Raw genomic sequence first — 18,701 nt, 5'->3', positions numbered from 1 at the left:
CTTATACGTTACTGTTATCATTCTGCTTTCGTCTATTTTATATTCACTATTTTATATTATAACACTTCGTATTTAACATTCTAAGATTCTTGTACTTTACTGTTATAATACAACTTTCAGAAACCCGTTACCATTCTCTCTACACATTCGTTATTGCTAACATTATATCCTCGCGTGCGTTTCTGTTAACATTCGACCTCAGTAAACTTTACTGCTATTAATTTATTTTCATATACTCCATTAATAACATTATGCCTTCATTGCTGTTATAATTCTTCCTTCGTATAGTTAATGTTATTCTATTTCCGTATGGTCAATGTGATAAATATTCTCTTTGTTTCCTTTACTTCTGCTTTCTTAAAGTTTACTTTTAGATTTTGTGATTATTGTCACGTGTCTAATTAAAATTTATCTACATTACACAGAACTGGAAACATGACTCTTGGATATTAAAAAATCCACGGGTGATTACACGACTTAACGAGAAGTTAAGCGACCACGAAGACAAGAAAAAAGTACACGTGTCTGAAATATGTGAGTCAGTAGCCTCGTAACACGTGTGTAGATTTCGTATTTACAAAACAATAGTAGCATCAAACAAAAAGATACTTCATGAAGCTGTGATATTATATATATATAGACACAACCATTTACTAAACTTTCATTGTCTACAACTGTAGTTGTTCTTTTCTATAGTTTCCAGGAGTTTTAGTGGAAAACTAGGCTCATAAATCAACATTTCGTTCTCCTCTATCAAACATGTGTCTTAAACTGTTAAAACGTTACAGTCAACTATTGTGGTCTTCTTTTAAAACACTGCTTATCAAGGTAAGAGAAGAGTCAGTAATTCCACAATTAAAGCTAAATATTTCAAGTATGCCTCTATTAAACTTCAGAATTACTTTCCACAAGAAAAGCGTATTTTAAACTATTTAAATTCCTCAATCTTCACGTCACTCAACCAGTTTAACGAGCTTCGTTTAGAACAACGGCTAATCACAAAACGACACCATATCACCGTGAGTGGATTTACATATTAGAACACAGTTATTATAAGAAACTTGGATTTACAAGTAATTTAGGCCCCCGCTTGGCCAGGTGGTTAAGGCGCTCGACTCGTAAATCGAGGGTCGCGAGTTCGAATCCCCCTCACACCAAACATGATCGCCCTTTCAATGGTGGGGCGTTATAATGTGATGGTCAATCCCACTTTTCGTGGACAAAAGAGTAGCCCAAGAGTTGGCGGTGGATGATGATGACTAGCTGCTTTCCTTCTAGTCTTAGACTGCTAAACTAGGAACGGCTAGCGCAGATAGCCCTCGTATAGCTTTGCGCGAAATTCGAAACAAACAAGGCCCAAGTGTATGAATGCTTGGTCCACAGAGTGTAACCTAGGCCCAGGTGTATGAAAGTTTGATTTATAGTGTGCAATCTAGGTTCGGATGTAGGAATGGTTGGCTTCTAGTATATAATCTACGTCCATGTGTATGAATACTTGGTTTGTAGTGTGTAGGATAAGTCCAAGTATAGGAACAAGGAAATGAACGCTGCTAAACTGTATCTCCAATAAATAAAGCTTTCTGTTACTTACAATCATAAGTATTAATAATGTAAAAGAAGTCACATGATAAATTTATAGGGATCAGTAAGATTCGCGTCATGTGCGAACGTAAAATTCATCTCCATTTTATAATATTTATTGTTACAAAACATTGTTTATTAATGTGCATGTATATATTATACAGCTGTAGAGATAAGTAAATTTATCCTTAAGACTTTAAACACACCGAAACGTAAATATTATATCAACATAACCGCAATGTGGAGTTATTGTGATATTAATGTTTTTAAAACGAACCTTTAAGATGGTCATACGTCTCTAAGGCAGGAGATGCACACGTTATCCGTGGATATTAAGCACCATTAGTTTAAAATAAAAAAGGTGATTACTTGTAAATTAAGACTATGAAACGTCTTGGTGTGTGTTATAATTCTTCCGCTGGGAATAGAAGAAGAAACAGGAGAATTAGAAAGCATTCTGAGGAAGAAAGAGAGAGAGAAAAAAAAAGTCGATCAGCCTGCATATAAAAACAACTATGTGAAAATATTAACAATAATTTTAATATCCTTTTAATATCCGATAGAAGGCGCGAATTGAAATAAATTCATATTTTCTATAGAAGTGTTTCCCAAAGTAGGAGCTGCGACTACTCAGGTGGCCATGGAGCTTTTTCGGAAGGGGAGCGAGTGTTAAAAATGAGTCTAAAACAAATAATTTCATTCAGTTTTAGTGTTAAATAAACAGTAAAGTGATAACAATAATTCACACCAAGGGAGCCTCAGACTAAAGGAGTTTGGGAACCACTGCTCTATGGAACAAGCAAACTTTTAACGAAAATGTACTCGTGAGCATTACAAAAATTAAGCTCTTTGCTTTTTATAAAAATGCTCAACAGAGGGTGTTTCTATTTCATTACGTGTTTGTTTAATCCATCAGGTTCAATGAAACGTGAATGGTTTGGTAGAAAAACCTCCTACACTTTATAATATCAGCTGCAGCTTAATCGACCGCAACAGGAAACCAAAGGAAAGGTTAACAAAAAGAACTTTAAGCAGAAAACGACGATATTTCCGAGGTCTAATTTGTGATTGAAAGTACAGTCTCATACTTAACACAAACAACGTTTCAGCTATTACACTGGGACCCGGCATGGCCAGGTGAGTTTAGGCGTGCGACTCGTAATCTGAGAGTTGCGGGTTCGCATCCCGGTCATACCAAACATGCTCGCCCTTTCAGCCGTGGGGGCGTTATAATATTACGGTCAATCCCACTATTTGTTGGTAAAAGAGTAGCCCAAGAGTTGGCGGTGGGTAGTGATGACTAGTTGCCTTCCCTCTAGTCTTAAGCTAAATTAGGGATGACTAGCACAGACAGTCCTCGAGTAGCTTTGCGCGAAATTAAAAAACAAAGAAACATAAAAAAGCTATTAAATAGGGACTATTCATATGAATCATGAAATTATTTCCTTTTTTGAACCAATATCTCAATTAGAGGTGTCAAATATACTTAGAATAGAAAATCCTACATAAACAACATATATGCTTCGTGCTTTAATTGAAACTGGTTTCGAAAGAAATATTTTTCATTTCTTTGTCAACTGAAATTCAGCATAAATGTTAAAATTATTCACCAATACGCTGGCAGTTAATATTACAATAGACTGCTATTGAAAATGTTCGACACTACGGGTAATGACTTAAGCGTATTTAACTTTTATATTCTAACTACAGTATCACTACTAGTATTATAGATTTACACGTTTAACCAGTAATCAACAAAGCAGCTGTGTCATTTACTTAAAGATGACCCTAGTACCATACTTTAGATTTGTTTTTCTTCTGAAATATCAGAACACTTGCAATTACCATTAGATAATTAATAGATAATCCCAGATAAAGAATCTATCAGATCAGTATATTTGGATCAACCTTCGGGCCGAATTTCCTTTCCTTTGTATTTAAGAAACATATACTGGGAATGTAAGTTCAAGTCGTGAGAAACGAGAGCCACCCTAGAGAATCAACTTTTTGATTTGAATTTTCTCCGTCATGGAAGCGAAACACGATATCTGAACATGATAATAATAAAAAACATGTTAATTTTTTTAATGAAATAATAAAATTTAACATTTTAAGGGTGAGAAAAACGTAGGCATGTTTAACATAAAATTATTTGTGACAATAACTCGAAAAGAGTTGCGTTACGAATGATTTCTACGACATTTCCATGCGCACATGGAAAAAAAATTTAAAGCGAAAAAATTTTACAAGTTACAGAACTGTATGTAGGAAGCACGTGAATGTCTAGTTTCCACCGCGTGCTTGTCTGCCTTGGCTTCGTCCTTGTCAAACGTCCTTCGTAATAAAGAAAGTTCTGATACATATTCTATCACACAGAGACACGTGTAACATCCCAGTAACCTAATGTCCTTTTATTAAATAACTGAATCACATCACGTAGAACAAAACAGTAATTTTAAACAAATTTTGTACTTTGCTAAATGGGTTAACACCTATCCATTCGAATAGCGGCTAAAAAAGGAAAGTGCATGTTTGTTCAACACCTTTTGATATTTCAATATTTTTTATTACTAATCAAGTAATAAAATGTAACGAGTTTTGCTAAGTAGGTGGTTTTTAAAAGTTCTAATTTCATACATTTATACTGATCACGTTGGTAAAGCTCTAAATTTTGAAGCTGGCAAGTCGAATTCTAATGGGAGAGGTCATGATCCAGACACTGTTTGTTTGTTTTGAATTTCGCATAAAGCTACTCGAGGGCTATTTGTGCTAGCCGTCCCTACTTTAGCAGTGTAAGACTAGAGGGAAGGCAGCTAGTCATCACTACCCACCGCCAACTCTTGGGCTACTCTTTTACCAACGAATAGTGGGATTGAACGCCCCCACGGCTGAAAGGGCGAGCATGTTTGGCGCGACGGGGATGCGAACTCGGGACCCTCAGATTACGAGTCGCACGCCTTAACACGCTTGGCCATGCCGGGCCGATCGAGACACACACACACACTAAGCTTTGGTTGCATTATAATGGTTACAGTCAGTCCCTTATCGTGAATAGAGTGTTGCTGACTGGATTGAATGTCTTCCTTCTGATAAAGAACTTAAAATTAGAGTCTGCTATGTAAGAAAGTTCTATATGACTTCAAAACTGAGTGTTAATGAAGTAACAATTTTTTACAGATTTTAGGGATAATAAGACAATTGTACATTTCACAAATATCACTTATTGTGATTATGGTTTCGCTAGTAAAGGCATAATTGAGTTTCAAGTATCAATTATGTGAAATATTTTGCAATTATCTAAAATATATAGTTTAAAACTGAGTTGTGTATATTTGCATAGGTCTGATAGTTTCAAACTAATAGATTCAATTAACATGAATATGTAGTGGAAGTGAGTAAGTGATAAGTACAAGTAATTAAAAATGTTTTAAGTAAACTTTTCCTGCCAAGAAGACATGAAATAAACATGGTATCACAATTTTATATGTAAAGGTTTAGTTTGTTTTTGAATTTCGCACAAAGCTACTCGAGGGCTATCTGTACTAGCCGTCCCTAATTTTGCAGTGTAAGACTAGAGGGAAGGCAGCTAGTCATCACCACCCACCGTCAACTCTTGGGCTACTCTTTTACCAACGAATAGTGAGATTGACCGTCACATTATAACGCCCCAAGGGCTGAAAGGGCAAGCATGTTTGGTGTGACGAGGATTCGAACCCGCGACCCTCGGATTACGAGTCGAGCGCCTTAACCAACCTGGCCATGCCGGGCCCTATGTAAAAGATACTAAAAAGAAGCCACAAAAGAAACAACCTGTAAACAAACGAAAATCAAAGAAAAACGCCATAAAAAACAATCTGCGTAAAATGAATAAACCGTATAAAAACGAAAGTGAGCGTAAAAACGCCGTAGTATAAATAAACAGTAAAAACAGTAATATCTTTATGGGGAAAAAAAAAACAAGCAATCTTAAAAATTGACAGAAATGCAAACTTTAAAATTTGTTATGGAGACCTGGTCGTATCACCAAATATGGTAATGGAATATTCCGTCTGTTAGTCCACAATTATAAATATTAACACTGAAGTTCCTTGTGATTTTTTTTTTCTGAATGAGTTCGTATTCACTGCTCCTATCCTTCACATACCCATGAGTTTTGTGTACGATGAGGTTTTTTTTTTTTAACATGCCCAATCGTTAGAAAGTGTGCTATAGATACGGTGTTAATAACTCTAATATTTAGCTCTTGTATTTAGTTTAGTATTGGTATTTTCATCATTTATAGTCACTACAGTTCTATTTCAGTCTCCATACAATATTATGGAGTAGCTTTGCGCGAAATTCAAACCAAACAAATCATATAATGTTATATCTGTGGAGATATTTTTTTTATTGCAATTCAAAGTTGGTTTCTATAATTGGTACACGAAATTTATTTATGCTATATGAGCGCAGTCCTCCATAATGTACATTGTTTTTATACTATGTCTCTTTTTATCCGACTGTTCAAGTTTTTTTTATATTTATTATTTGTATTTTTAATGGACTGTTGCACTTGTGGGTTATTTCTATTATATTTAGGAAATCTTGAAGGACTAAGAAACTACTTACCATAACTGCAAAAAAAAAAAAAAAACTAGTAAAAATGATGGTTGTTTGCTCTTCGTGGCCATTTTTAATACCAAGACGTTTTGCACGGGATCAGTCTTATTAGCTATGTTTTTATAGATGGCCAATCCTGCCCTGAAAGACAGTTTTTTATATGTAATAAATTGTTTTCTCTCTGTAGGCTTTAGTTGCTACAGATTACCAGCTTATTGCTACGCCATTGTGTATACTAATCAGTTTTACCGTTATAATCAAGTATATATGGCAAAAAATAACTTTCTCTGCTATCAATAAGATATTTCTTGTCCTTCGGTGGGACAGCGGTAAGCTTATGGATTTATAACACTAAAATTCGGGGTTCTATTCTTCTCTTGGTGGTAAGCTATGTATTCCTAGTCAGATCTTTGCAGATGATCTGTTCTGTCCTACTATTTGCAGATGATCTGTTCTGTCCTACTACTCTATATTGGTGGCATGCTATGTATTCAGGTTGATGCAGGTTTACTATATTGCCCAACTACCAAGATTTTTAATTGTGGTAATCTATGTAGTTTACGTCAGATCTTTGAAGGCTATCTGGTCAGTTCTGTTAGCTAGGGGCCCGGCATGGCCAGGTGGGTTAAGGCGTTCGACTCGTAAACTGAGGGTCGCGGGTTCGAATCCCCGTCGCATCGAACATGCTCGCCATTTCAGCCGTGGGGGCGTTATAATGTGACGGTCAGTCCCATTATTCGTTGGTAAAAGAGTAGCCCAAGAGTTGGCGGTGGGTGGTGATGACTAGCTGCCTTCTCTCTAGTCTTACACTGCAAAATTAGGGATGGCTAGCGCAGATAGCCCTCGAGTAGCTTAGTTCGAAATTCAAAACAAATAAACAAACAAACTGTTAGCTAGATCACTTTGAGTAAGCTATTTTCACTTAGTCAGATTTTCAGTTCTCTTTTAGACACGCCTCGTGTTTTGGTAAAATTCTTAGTCCTCTTAGGATATAACTAACATGACAAATGCCATTCAATTCAAGTATGAAATGCAAACTAAAGCATTTTTTTTTCGTGATAGCAGTTCCGTTAAAAGAACTGCCCACTAACCTGATGTTGACCTTAAAAATCTGTTTTAACATTCAGTTGTGTAACGAGCACCAAAACCCATAAAACGTACACTTCAAAAGTGTACACAACGAATAGTTTACTTTCCAACCTTTGTCCTTTCAAAAGGGGAAATTGCTCACATATTTTCGCAGACAATGTTGAGCTACTTACGTATGACGCTGGCCTGGATTTCCCCTTCTCTAAACATTTTGTTCTTAAATTATGGCCTACTTGCTGCTGTAGGCAAAATTTTTCTCGTGAACTGTCTAAACAGTAAAAGCATTCTATGTATGATTTGGTTGGTGATATAAAAAGTAGGTCATTGTTTGTCGTAGAGCTTTACTCGCGATTCCGTATTGTTTTGTTTGTTTTTTTATTTACCTTGCTCAAGAAGTTTTTTCTTACACGTCTTCCTACACTCGTTCAAACTTTACAAGTCTATGAATACGATCATGTAATTATTGTTGTAAGTATTATTCTCACTACACGATTAGTTAGCACTAGCAGTAACTGAAGAGCAGGCATAAAACTAAACACATGGTAACAATGTTAAATGCACGTGCAGTGCGATATTCGCTGATTTATTACGTGTAACAGGTTCTGTAAAAACACATAAAATAAGAAAAAAAATAAACGTATGAATATTCCTAATTGTTATAACTCATTCTTTGTCAACTTTTACTACAGAGTGATTCGCCGACAGTAGCTTCAAATGTATTGTTCTTTGTTTAAAATGCCGAGAGACCTAGTTATAGTAATATTGTTATATTATTTATAATGCACGTTTAAGGACAGTATTAAATTTCTAGGATAAAACAAAACTCGTCCTAAAATGAGTAAATATATGATAGTTGTTAGAATAACATAATATTCAGCAATTATTTATACACGTAAAATGTAAAAATTCAAGACATTTCTTCTTTTATTTGCACGAATTTATGTTTACGTTTCCTTTTATTACCTGTATCTACCTCTATTACTTTATTTTAAAATGACTACAATTAATGTTATTGTGTGTAGTTAATTTCTTTACTAAATAAGAAAATTACTTCAAAAAAGTCTTAAAATTCAGTATGAACATCTATTAAATAACCGTTCATAAAACAATCGATTTACGTGAGAAAATTCGCGTAAGTACATTTTGTTTTATATTCACCCGTTTTCGTTATTTATTACTCTCCCTACGAGATGGCGCTGACAGACACACCCAAAGTGGGAGTGGAGAAGTGTCCCACTTTATCTTACCTTTTGGCATGGAAAAGGTGCCTTTTTCTTGCTGTATGTGACGCTTATAATAATTACATTAGTGGTACAATGTATACAAAATATTCAAATAAATCCGATAAAGCGATCGTTTCAGGAAAATCACTGAAAAGTATTTATAGTTACAAAAAATTTAAAGCTGTTTGAAGTTAAGCACAAACTAGTGAATGAGCTATCTGTGCTTTGATCACCACAGGTATTGAAATCTGGTTTCTAGCGTGGTAGGTTTGTAGACATGCCGCTGAGGGGCTACAGTAACAGAACCACCTAATACTCGTTTGTTTGTTTTTAAATTTCGCGCAAAGCTACACGAGGGCTATCTGCACAAACCTTTCCTAATTTAGCAGTGTAAGAGTAGAGGGAAGGCAGCGAGTCATCGGCATCCACCGCCAACTCTTGGGCTGCTCTTTTTCATAACGCCCCCACGGCTGAAAGGGCGTGCATGTCTGGCGTGACGAGGATTCGAACCCGCGACCCTCATATTACGAGTCGAGTGCCTTAACCATCCGGCCATGACGAACGACTGTAGATTGAGCTGCTTCTAGGAACTCCATATTCTTTCAGTCTCTCATTGCAAAATCTGAATATCTGGCAAACACTCCCACTTTGTAACACCTCCCTACACCACTACCGGTTCTCGTATCGTAGCAACTGATATGCATATAGGAAATCGAAAACAACTACTGCTTATCATGATATTACCAACGATAGGCGAAACAGTAAAAAAACAACGGGCAAAGCTAGCTAGTTTATATAAACAATGAAAAGAGTGCTCCTTGAAAATTTTGCGTTAAGTGGTTTGTATTGAAAAATATTATGGCGCTGGTTTATTTCATTAAACATTTCTCCAGAGACGGAAGAATCCACAAATCTGGCGAAAGAAAAGTAAAATTAAAAAAGAAAACTTAATTTTCCAGAATCTGCATTTCAAAGACAACATTCGAAATTCTGCCACGCTCTAGATACAACGGTGGATTTTAAAAGAAAGATAGGAAAAGTTGAAGCATATCGACAGTTTGAACGACAGATAGAGTTGATGATTGTGAAGCGTGGCACGAATACCGACAAGAACAAAGACAAAAAAAATTCATAATAATTATACATTCTTTAAAGCGAAATATCTGAGAATGAACAGTTATAGTAAGCATCGCACTAATCTTAAAAGCAGCCTCAATAATACGATAATCAAAGTTAACTTAGTAATAATATAAACAGAAATATTCAACAAAGAGAGGCAAAGTTAACTTACTAATAATCTGAAAGGAAATATCTAAGAATGCAATAGCCACTTTTAACTTAGTAATAATTTAAGCAGAAATGTCCAATAATGCAACAGTTACAATTAACTTAATAATACTTTAAACAGAAATATCCAACAATGCAACAGTCACAATTAAATTGATAGCAATCTGAGCTGAAATTCCCATGGTGGCAGTGGCAGTTCACATGGTAATTATTTAAAAATAACTTTGCGAGATGATATAGTGATGATGAAGTTGGAAACCGTCAAAATAAATCTTCAGGAAGAGGACAGCGAAAATTAATTCAACAACAGTTTAAATATCAGTCGCGAAAAATGTGACATAAATTAGACCAGTGATTTCCAACCAGGGGTGCGAGATAACATTTGTTTTGTCTACCTTCACCTTTATTCTTAAATAAATAATTACTGTGAGGGGTGTGAGAACATGTTAATTTTTTTTAGGGGTGCGGGGCATAAAAAAGGTTGGGAACCACTGAATTAGACCATTTAAACAGATACTTATGAAACTAGTTATCACCTGTTTTCTCTGTTTATTTAGTTCTCAATTCTATCTAAATCTAACATTATTTTGGAGAACACAAACTAATTCAATGACGGTCTTATTTTACGGTCCCATGTTACGTTAATTTATATCCACGTTATTTTCCAGTATACGCTATGTTAATTTGAAGCATATTGAATGTTATTTTCAAGTATATTGAATGTTATTTTCAAGTATAGCCGATTTTATTGTAAAATGCATTCGATATTATTTTGAAGAATATCTGATATCTTAAAATACAGTTACAGTTTTTTGGATTCGATTTCCTGGTATTTGAAAACAATGTCACACCTTTCTAACGTATAAATAACTGTATATGATACAAAATAACGAACAGGTTAATAAATTTAAGTATACTCTTTTCACAGATAAACAGATTACACACTCAATGATGGATTATAATCACCGAGACGTTTTTGGGATCATGTACTCCCCATTACAAGATAAAACATCCTCTTATGAAGACATAAGATGTCAGTCTTGGTAACTTAAGTGCATTAGACAAGAAGCACTTTTTCGTTAAGTTTTGCCATAAAAACTGCGACCCCTAGGGACTGAATATCACAAGTAAATGTACTGAAACTTTCTAGCCCATGTGTTTTGTTTTTTTTTTCCAGCTGCGCGCAAAAAGACAAGTATATGTACGTATAGGAATGTTTCACAACGTTTTTCCATATTTTTCTAATAACCACGGTACAGCGGAATATTTAAGTTTAATAGCTAATGAGGCCAGCAAGTGGTGATATACACGTATCAAGGTATCGATCGACTCTTGACAACTATGTACCACTAGAAAGATATACTGGTGATATTTTTGTATCACTTGAAGGATATGACTGATATCACCTATGATGACATTAATTTCCAGTCTAACTGATTCAGTAATCAATCATATTGAAAACAAACAAACACTTTTTTATTGCAAATCTATTACCATTTAAAATGCTGTTGTACATTAGACGATAATAAAATTTATAATTATAAAAACCTAAATCCATTGAGGAAGTCCTCATATATAATCGCACGGTATAACAGTATAAGTTCTCCAAAAGGCTTAGTTCTGTTTAATTATTCTTTATATATGAATTACCATTCATATATATCTTCGTAAAGTAAATCAAAAAATAAAGTAAATTTTTATATTTGTAAAGTAAACATGTTGGCAATGAACGTTATTTCCATGGCTACGTTTATACATGAAAACAATTTAACATAGTAGTATATGACAAACCGAGACTTTGGTTCAGAACAACAGGGGTCGCTCATTACTTAGCCGACCATAAACAATTTAACATAAAAACAAAACAACAAAAACACAAAACGAACTGAGGTTACTGACTGAATAGAATCAGTTCCTTCGTTAAAGGACCTAACGGTTTTATCCTTATCCGCTAATGTATGCAGTGGTCAAATACTCATTTTTTATTCTATTATTAGGTTGCTTCATGTTTTAGTACTGTATGAAACCTATTCATCCTCATTTCTATATAAATCTATTTTTGTATCCTTGAAAATCTATTTTTCTTCTTTCATATAGAAATGTCTTTCCTCAAATTGTTTTCATCATCTTCTCTGAGATGTTGATATTTGGTACTAAAAGTTATCTTCTCCTTTGGAGAATAGAATGTTTGTTTGTTTTGAATTTATTTAAAAGCAACAAGAGGATTATTTGCGCTAGCCATTCCTAATTTAGTAGTGTTGGACTAAAGAGAAGGCAGCCATTAACCACCACCCGCCGCCAACTCTTTTACCAACGAATAGTGTGATTGACAGTGACATTATAATGCTCCCATGGCTGTAAGTGTGAGCATGTTTGGTATTATGGAGATTCGAACCTGCGCCCCTCAAATTAGAAGTTAAGCACCCTGAACACTTGGCCATGCTGGGCCTTCAAAGCATGACTACAAAATATGGCAGGTTTTTAGCTCATATTGTTTTTGTTGCTAACGCTTGACCCATTAGTGACAGCAGAGCAAAACTTTAGATCAAATGATTTATGCCCCCCGCTAGTACAGCGGTAAGTCTACGGATTTACAACGCTAAAATCAGGGGTTCGATTCCCCTCGAGGGGCTGAGCAGATGGCCCAATGTGGCTTTGCTATAAAAACACACACACACACAAATGATTTATACCTTTTCACATACAAGGTCCAGAGTGTTTGAAAATAACGCTAACAGATCTGTGTGTTATAATTTCCGAACACATTTTATTAAACGGATGTTACAGTATCGTTGATGGAGGTCTGGATTAAACGGATTCTCTATAAGACAAACAAACAAATCCAACAACAACAACGAATGAAATGTTCGTCTGAGGATGTTTTACATTTATTTTGCCTTTTCCGTTTCTTACGTTTCAACAACACATAACTAACAGATTTATTGTTTATAACACAATATTTTAAACGCACATTTCGTCTTTATATTTTATTTTTATAATCCACTTTCACAAAATCGACACACATGTTCACACGATACACACATTCTGTCAGCGTTCTCACGGTTCAAAGCACAGCGCATGCGTGCGTTTCTTTGTTGCTAAGAGTGTTATAAGGGTTACCGTCAAGCATATGCGTTTAGATGACAACAATCAATATCTCCCCTCTTTCATCATCCCCCCCCCTCTACGTGCGTCTCGTGAATACACTCATTTAAATATCGGAGGCTGTTTATACTTTTGTTTGAAGAACAGGAACCACGGTACCACAGAAAATTAAGCTCCAATCATTACACAGTAAGAGCTCTTTTCTGAGTCAGCGGTAGAAAAAAAACAACAGACAACAAAAAACAACTCTATCGTTACCATGGATACCGGGCTGCACGTTAGCCAATACAAGCGTTTGTTGTTGTTACCGTCATGTAAGAGTTACCCTTTAGCCTTGAAATAAAATTTTCGTGGGGTGCACTACAAGATATACGTTGGCCTTAAGATGATAAACCAATAAGCAATGCAGCTCCTAAAAAGCCACTTGAAGCTCATATCTATTTGGGTTTATTTCCTGTTACTAATAGCACCTCTGTTTACATTGTTTGAACGTTATGTGAACGCTAAGGTAAAGCTGGAAGTCACTCTGTGTGTGTGTGTGACGCTGAAAGGAGACTTTTAAAGTTCAATTAACTAAACAACAAACGCAAATTTGTAAATTTTAATATATATATATATATCTTAAACTCGTTAAAAAATGTTCCAAACAAAAACAACAACATATATATTAAATGCTCATGTATTTCAGTATTTACATAAAATGTAAATATCGCTCAAAATAATAGAAAATAAATTCCTAGTGAAACCTGTCACATCAAACATGCTCGTTCTTTCAGCTGTGGGGGCGATATAATGTGCTGTCAATCCCACTATTCATCGGTAAGTAGCTCAAGAGTTGGCGGTGGGTGGTGATGACTAATTGCCTTCCCTCTAGTCTACCTGCGCTAGCTGTTCCTAATTAAGCAGTGTAAGACTAGAAAAAAGGCAACTAGTCATCACCACCCACCGCCAACTCTTGGGCTACTCTTCTACCAACGAGTAGTGGGGTTGACCATCACATTACAACGCCCCCAAGTCTAAAAGAGCGAGCATGTTTGGTGCGACCGGGATTCAAACCCGCGACCTTCAGAATACAAGTCGAACGCCTTAATCCACCTGGCCATGCCGGGCCCACTTGTACCCTATGAACATGTGTGTTATATTAATGTAAAACACCGCGCATGTACTGTAAATGAAAGATCAACACGCAGCGAAGAATATTGTAATAATTTTCTAATAATTTATACTGATTGAAGTAGAATTGTTTTGTCAGTAAACATCACTAATAACTGGATTAAACAGGATAAAATCGACAAATGAACACGAGGTCTGAGTGATATTGTAAAACTGGTGAAGGACTAAATAAATTACTCCTAGGTAATAAAATATTTTATTTTTTTTGGTAAACAAATAAACACTAACAGTTTCTCACTTTTTGTCGAAATTGAATGACGTTAAATGCTTGTTTCTTACCGTGGCCTTGATGAATGACGTAGAGGATGGAAATTTGTTACCATGGCAATGTATAAACTTCTCATTTGTTTCGAATTTCGCGCAAAGCTACACGAGGACTATCTGCACAAGTCGTCCCTAATTTTGAATTTAAAAGAATTCTGAAAAATTGAGAATTTATAAGATTTAACGCTTTCTGGTGAGAGGTAAAGTGCTGTTTTTGTTTTTAATTTTACCCAAAGCAATACAAGGGCTATCTGTGCTAGCCGTCCCTAATTTAGCAGTGTAAGACTAGAAGGAAGGCAGCTAGTCATCACTACCCACAGCTATCTTTTGGGCTACTCTTTTACCAACGAATAGGGGGATTGATCGTACATTATAACGCACCCACGGCTGAAATGGCAAGCATGTTTGGTGTGACGGGGATTCGAACCCGCGACCCTCAGAGTACGAGTTGAGTGACTTAACCCCTGGCTATGATTTTACTTGTGTTTGTGTAAGTTACAGTTATTTTGAACTGACAGATTAGAGTCCACGGCCCCAAAGAGAGAAACGCATTTTTGTCGCAATGGGACGTGAATTTTGTATCTCGAATTCACAGCTTTGGGCAAGCGAGCCCACTGGCCACGCCGGGACAACGTTGTATCGTAATACTGAATTGAATCAGAAAAGCAAACATTTGAATTATCCATACTGAAAACAACTGAAAATCTGGAATACTGAAGTGAGTTCAATCATACGATCCACGGAATGTCCTTTGGAAAATACGAAACTTGGAATATAACTAATTTCTGTTAAGTCTGATGTCTACTCTGGACAGGAGTGCGTTCTTCTGAACACAAATAATAGGATATCCTCAATATTTGTGGCAACTGAAATTATTTTAGGCAGAATTAGAGTAAAGTAATCTATGAGACCTTGGACGTGTCAAATACAACAATCGAAAGTGTTTCATATACAGAATCCAAAACTGTAATTAGATCTTAAATCGGTCAAGTGATGACGGAGATATGAGATAAGAGTTTGTACTTGATATAAAAAACAAATTAGAGTCATTCTAGGAGCGGCAGAGTCAAAGCTAAAACCTAGTATTTTGAAAGAAATCCATGACTTTTTCTTTTCGTCTGTTTTTCTATTTTTCGCAATAAAATTATTACTTTCGTCAAGTTATTAATTTATAATAGATAAGTTTCACCGCTAATTGTCACCAAGCGCGTGGAAGAACTAAAATAACTAATTTACTACAAAATTTTGAAGTTACTACTCAACTTTAAGAGAGCACGTCGTTTAACCTAAACGCTTGTAGTATTTTTGACGCATGCTCTGTAGCCGAGGAGACAAACGAGTGTTGATTTTGCTTCGTTTTGAATATGTGGCACCATATTATTTTATTTAAAGTGGAAAAGTTGAAGTTAACAGTAAGAAAACATTTTATAAAGTGCCTATTAGCAGTAGTTGGGTATTAACACTAAAGAAGAGAGCAAAGTCAACTGGTGAGCACAGATACAGATCTTGTTTTTCATAATATTATGTAAAACTATTTCCTGAATTTCAATAAAGCTCAACGAAAGAGTTAAGGGTCTCTTTGACGTAATAAGACGCCACGTTGAACACACGCTACAGTGGTATTATATAAGCATACCACGTGGCTAGTTACGCGCGTGCATAGAAGGTCGTCAATCTCATGCGTCTCCACGATTATGCGCAGATGTACTGCGAAGGTGGTTGAGTTACGCAAATCAACAAAATGCCGAACATTATGGTCCTCATATAATGATGTTAAGAGTGAGTGCAATTGCCAAAACGTATAATCTTTACATGTACCACAAAAATACTTTGATTCCAAGTTATTAAAATGTTCCTTATTTAGGTTAGGCTTATTAGGGAGTTGAAAATGATATTATCACACCCACACAAGACAAATTCTTTAGATATAATACCATAACAACGTATATCGATTATGAATTCTTACTTTCTGTGGTGATATGAAAAACAAGAAGTTGAAAGCCTGTTATTTATGAATAAGTAGTGTTTGAAATTTGTGTCAAGCAACAACCATAAAAGTTCTTTGTGAAAAATAATATCCGTGAAGATACGTAAGAGGAAAGATGTCCCCCGCTAGGACAGCTTTAAGTCCACGGATTTACAACGCTAAAATCAAATGTTCGATTACTCTCGGTGGACACAGCAAATAGCCCCCTGTGGCTTTGCTGTAAGAAAATACATGCAGAGAACAAAGATGAAGAAATGGACTAAGAAATTGACTGACAAGAGCGTAGAAGGTTTCGCTCAGCCAAAACCAATTTTCATAGTTTCCGAACAATTAGAAATAATGAATGACATATTTTCGAAAAAAAGGAAAACAACATATATTATAGTATATATAAGAATTCATCATTATATGTTCCTCAAAACCAGTGCCTATATATTCAAACAAAAATGAACATACAATACTTATGTTTTAAGAAAATCGATCGTACTTCCGGCTATAAAAGACATTCAGTCACATGCATTGCCACCCACGCAGTCACATACATGTGTCTAAAGCTGTTTAAGAACAGATGGTCACATTGAACACTTGCACATTTTACATCCTGTCTGAAGTTTTACTCGGCTCTTCCAGGTGGTAACTCTCACCTAACAGAATCCCAAAATACCACCTTGTGCTGCCATCTATTGTGACACGTTTTAAACGTGAAGGAAAACAATTATTGGTTAATTTTAACAAAACTCCTTATGTATTGCTTTATAGTTTTTTTTTATTACATGCAATGCAGCAAAATTTATTTATTTTTATCACTTCTTCACAATAAACCAATTACAGAAAAACGGAAGTTATTGAGTCTGAATTACGTTTAAAAACAGCAGGATACAGGTCTTTAGGGCTACAAGAGTGTGAGAAACAGTCGTTATAAACTTGCACATTTCTACAGCACATATCAAATATTTATAAAATGGAATGATTTTAATATGAAATACAATAAATTTGCTTCACCTTTTAGTTTTATATATAAAAATAAATACTATAAACCAATAACAATAAGAGGGAATTCTCAATACCCGCGGAAATTCTTTTTGGTAGAATTAGAGTAAATAAGTCTATAATACGTATTCTATCTTTGTATGAACTATATTACTTTGCGCCCGCTATATCAAGCGTGGTTCGCGCGCATACCTGATTCGATTATATTACCGTGTTTCTCCGATAATAAGACCTACCCATAAAATAAGACCTAGTGTGATTTTTGGGGATAGTTTTAATATAAGCTCTACCTTTAAAATAAGCCCTAGTTAAGAGTGGCAGGAAGAGGAAAGAAATAAAAAAAAATTAATTTATTAATTAGTTTAATAGTTAGTTAATTAGTTTGTTTAAGTATTAATCAGTTAGTTTAATAGTTTAATAATAGTTTATTTTAAATGGTTAGTTTAATAGTTTTACTTTATAACTTCATTTTTTTAATATATCAAAATAAGACATCCCTCGAAAATAAGCCCTAGTGTCATATTTTGGAGTGAAAATTAATATAAGCCCTGTCTTATTTTCGGAGAAACACGGTATTCATCAGTATCTCTACTACTCTACTCTCAACTATAATTCTTTTATGTAGGCTTAGTGTAAGTAAATTAATGTATGAGACTATGAGCGTTGTTAAATACATCATTCGAAAAGTCCAAAACTGTAATTAATCTCAAGTAAAGTAAAGAGATAACGAAGCTATGAAATAAAAGTTTATATTTGAAAACCATTCTACAAGCTGTTATGACGTGGCTGAAAGCTCTAACTTTTATAATAGCTTTAACGTCTAACGAATAAGCCAGATTTTCTTTGTGTGTATGGGGAGATGTTTTATTTTTTTACGTAGAACATACTACGTACGATGCGCACTTAAAATATATCCTTTATAATAAATTCTAAATTTTTATATTTTTTAGCACGGAAAATTTTATCTAAAATTTTAAAGTAAGATTTATTGTGGATCGTTTCCAACTTAACGCTTGATAAGTCAAAGAGCTACCTACAGTATTGATGTTAACTACCAATTAGAGCAAAATACCTATTTAATCCAGAACTAAAAATCAACCTGGTAATGAGTATACCTAATTAAGTATACATTTCTTACTTTCTTGGTTATTAAGATTTATAAAATGTGCTGTTTGATCAGTTGCTACTCGTAAGCTGTTGACGATATTTTTGGCCTAAATTATAAACTGTTTGGTATTCGAAACACCAGTGTCATCTACCGACGACATATCAAAGTTCGTATATGTTTATTCACACGTTTTGTTTCATCGACGGTAAGTTGATACAAATTGACGTGAACTTCTATGGTATATAACTAAATCATTTCAATCTTCCTTAATAATGTCAGTCTTAAATAAATAGTC

At 35.0% G+C, this 18,701-nt stretch overlaps 1 long non-coding RNA gene across 3 annotated transcripts in view; it reads right to left on the bottom strand.

Annotated features, from left to right (window-relative positions):
- LOC143226370 (uncharacterized) overlaps nt 1-18,701 on the bottom strand; it is a 180,903-nt gene that overhangs the window by 138,450 nt on the left and 23,752 nt on the right. The gene's annotated exons all lie outside the window — the stretch shown is intronic.

Source organism: Tachypleus tridentatus, chromosome 9 (genome assembly GCF_004210375.1).
Source record: "Tachypleus tridentatus isolate NWPU-2018 chromosome 9, ASM421037v1, whole genome shotgun sequence".
Lineage (NCBI taxonomy): Eukaryota > Metazoa > Arthropoda > Merostomata > Xiphosura > Limulidae > Tachypleus > Tachypleus tridentatus.
The sequence above is the reverse complement of the archived record's forward strand: the minus strand, read 5'-3'. Positions and strand labels throughout refer to the sequence as shown.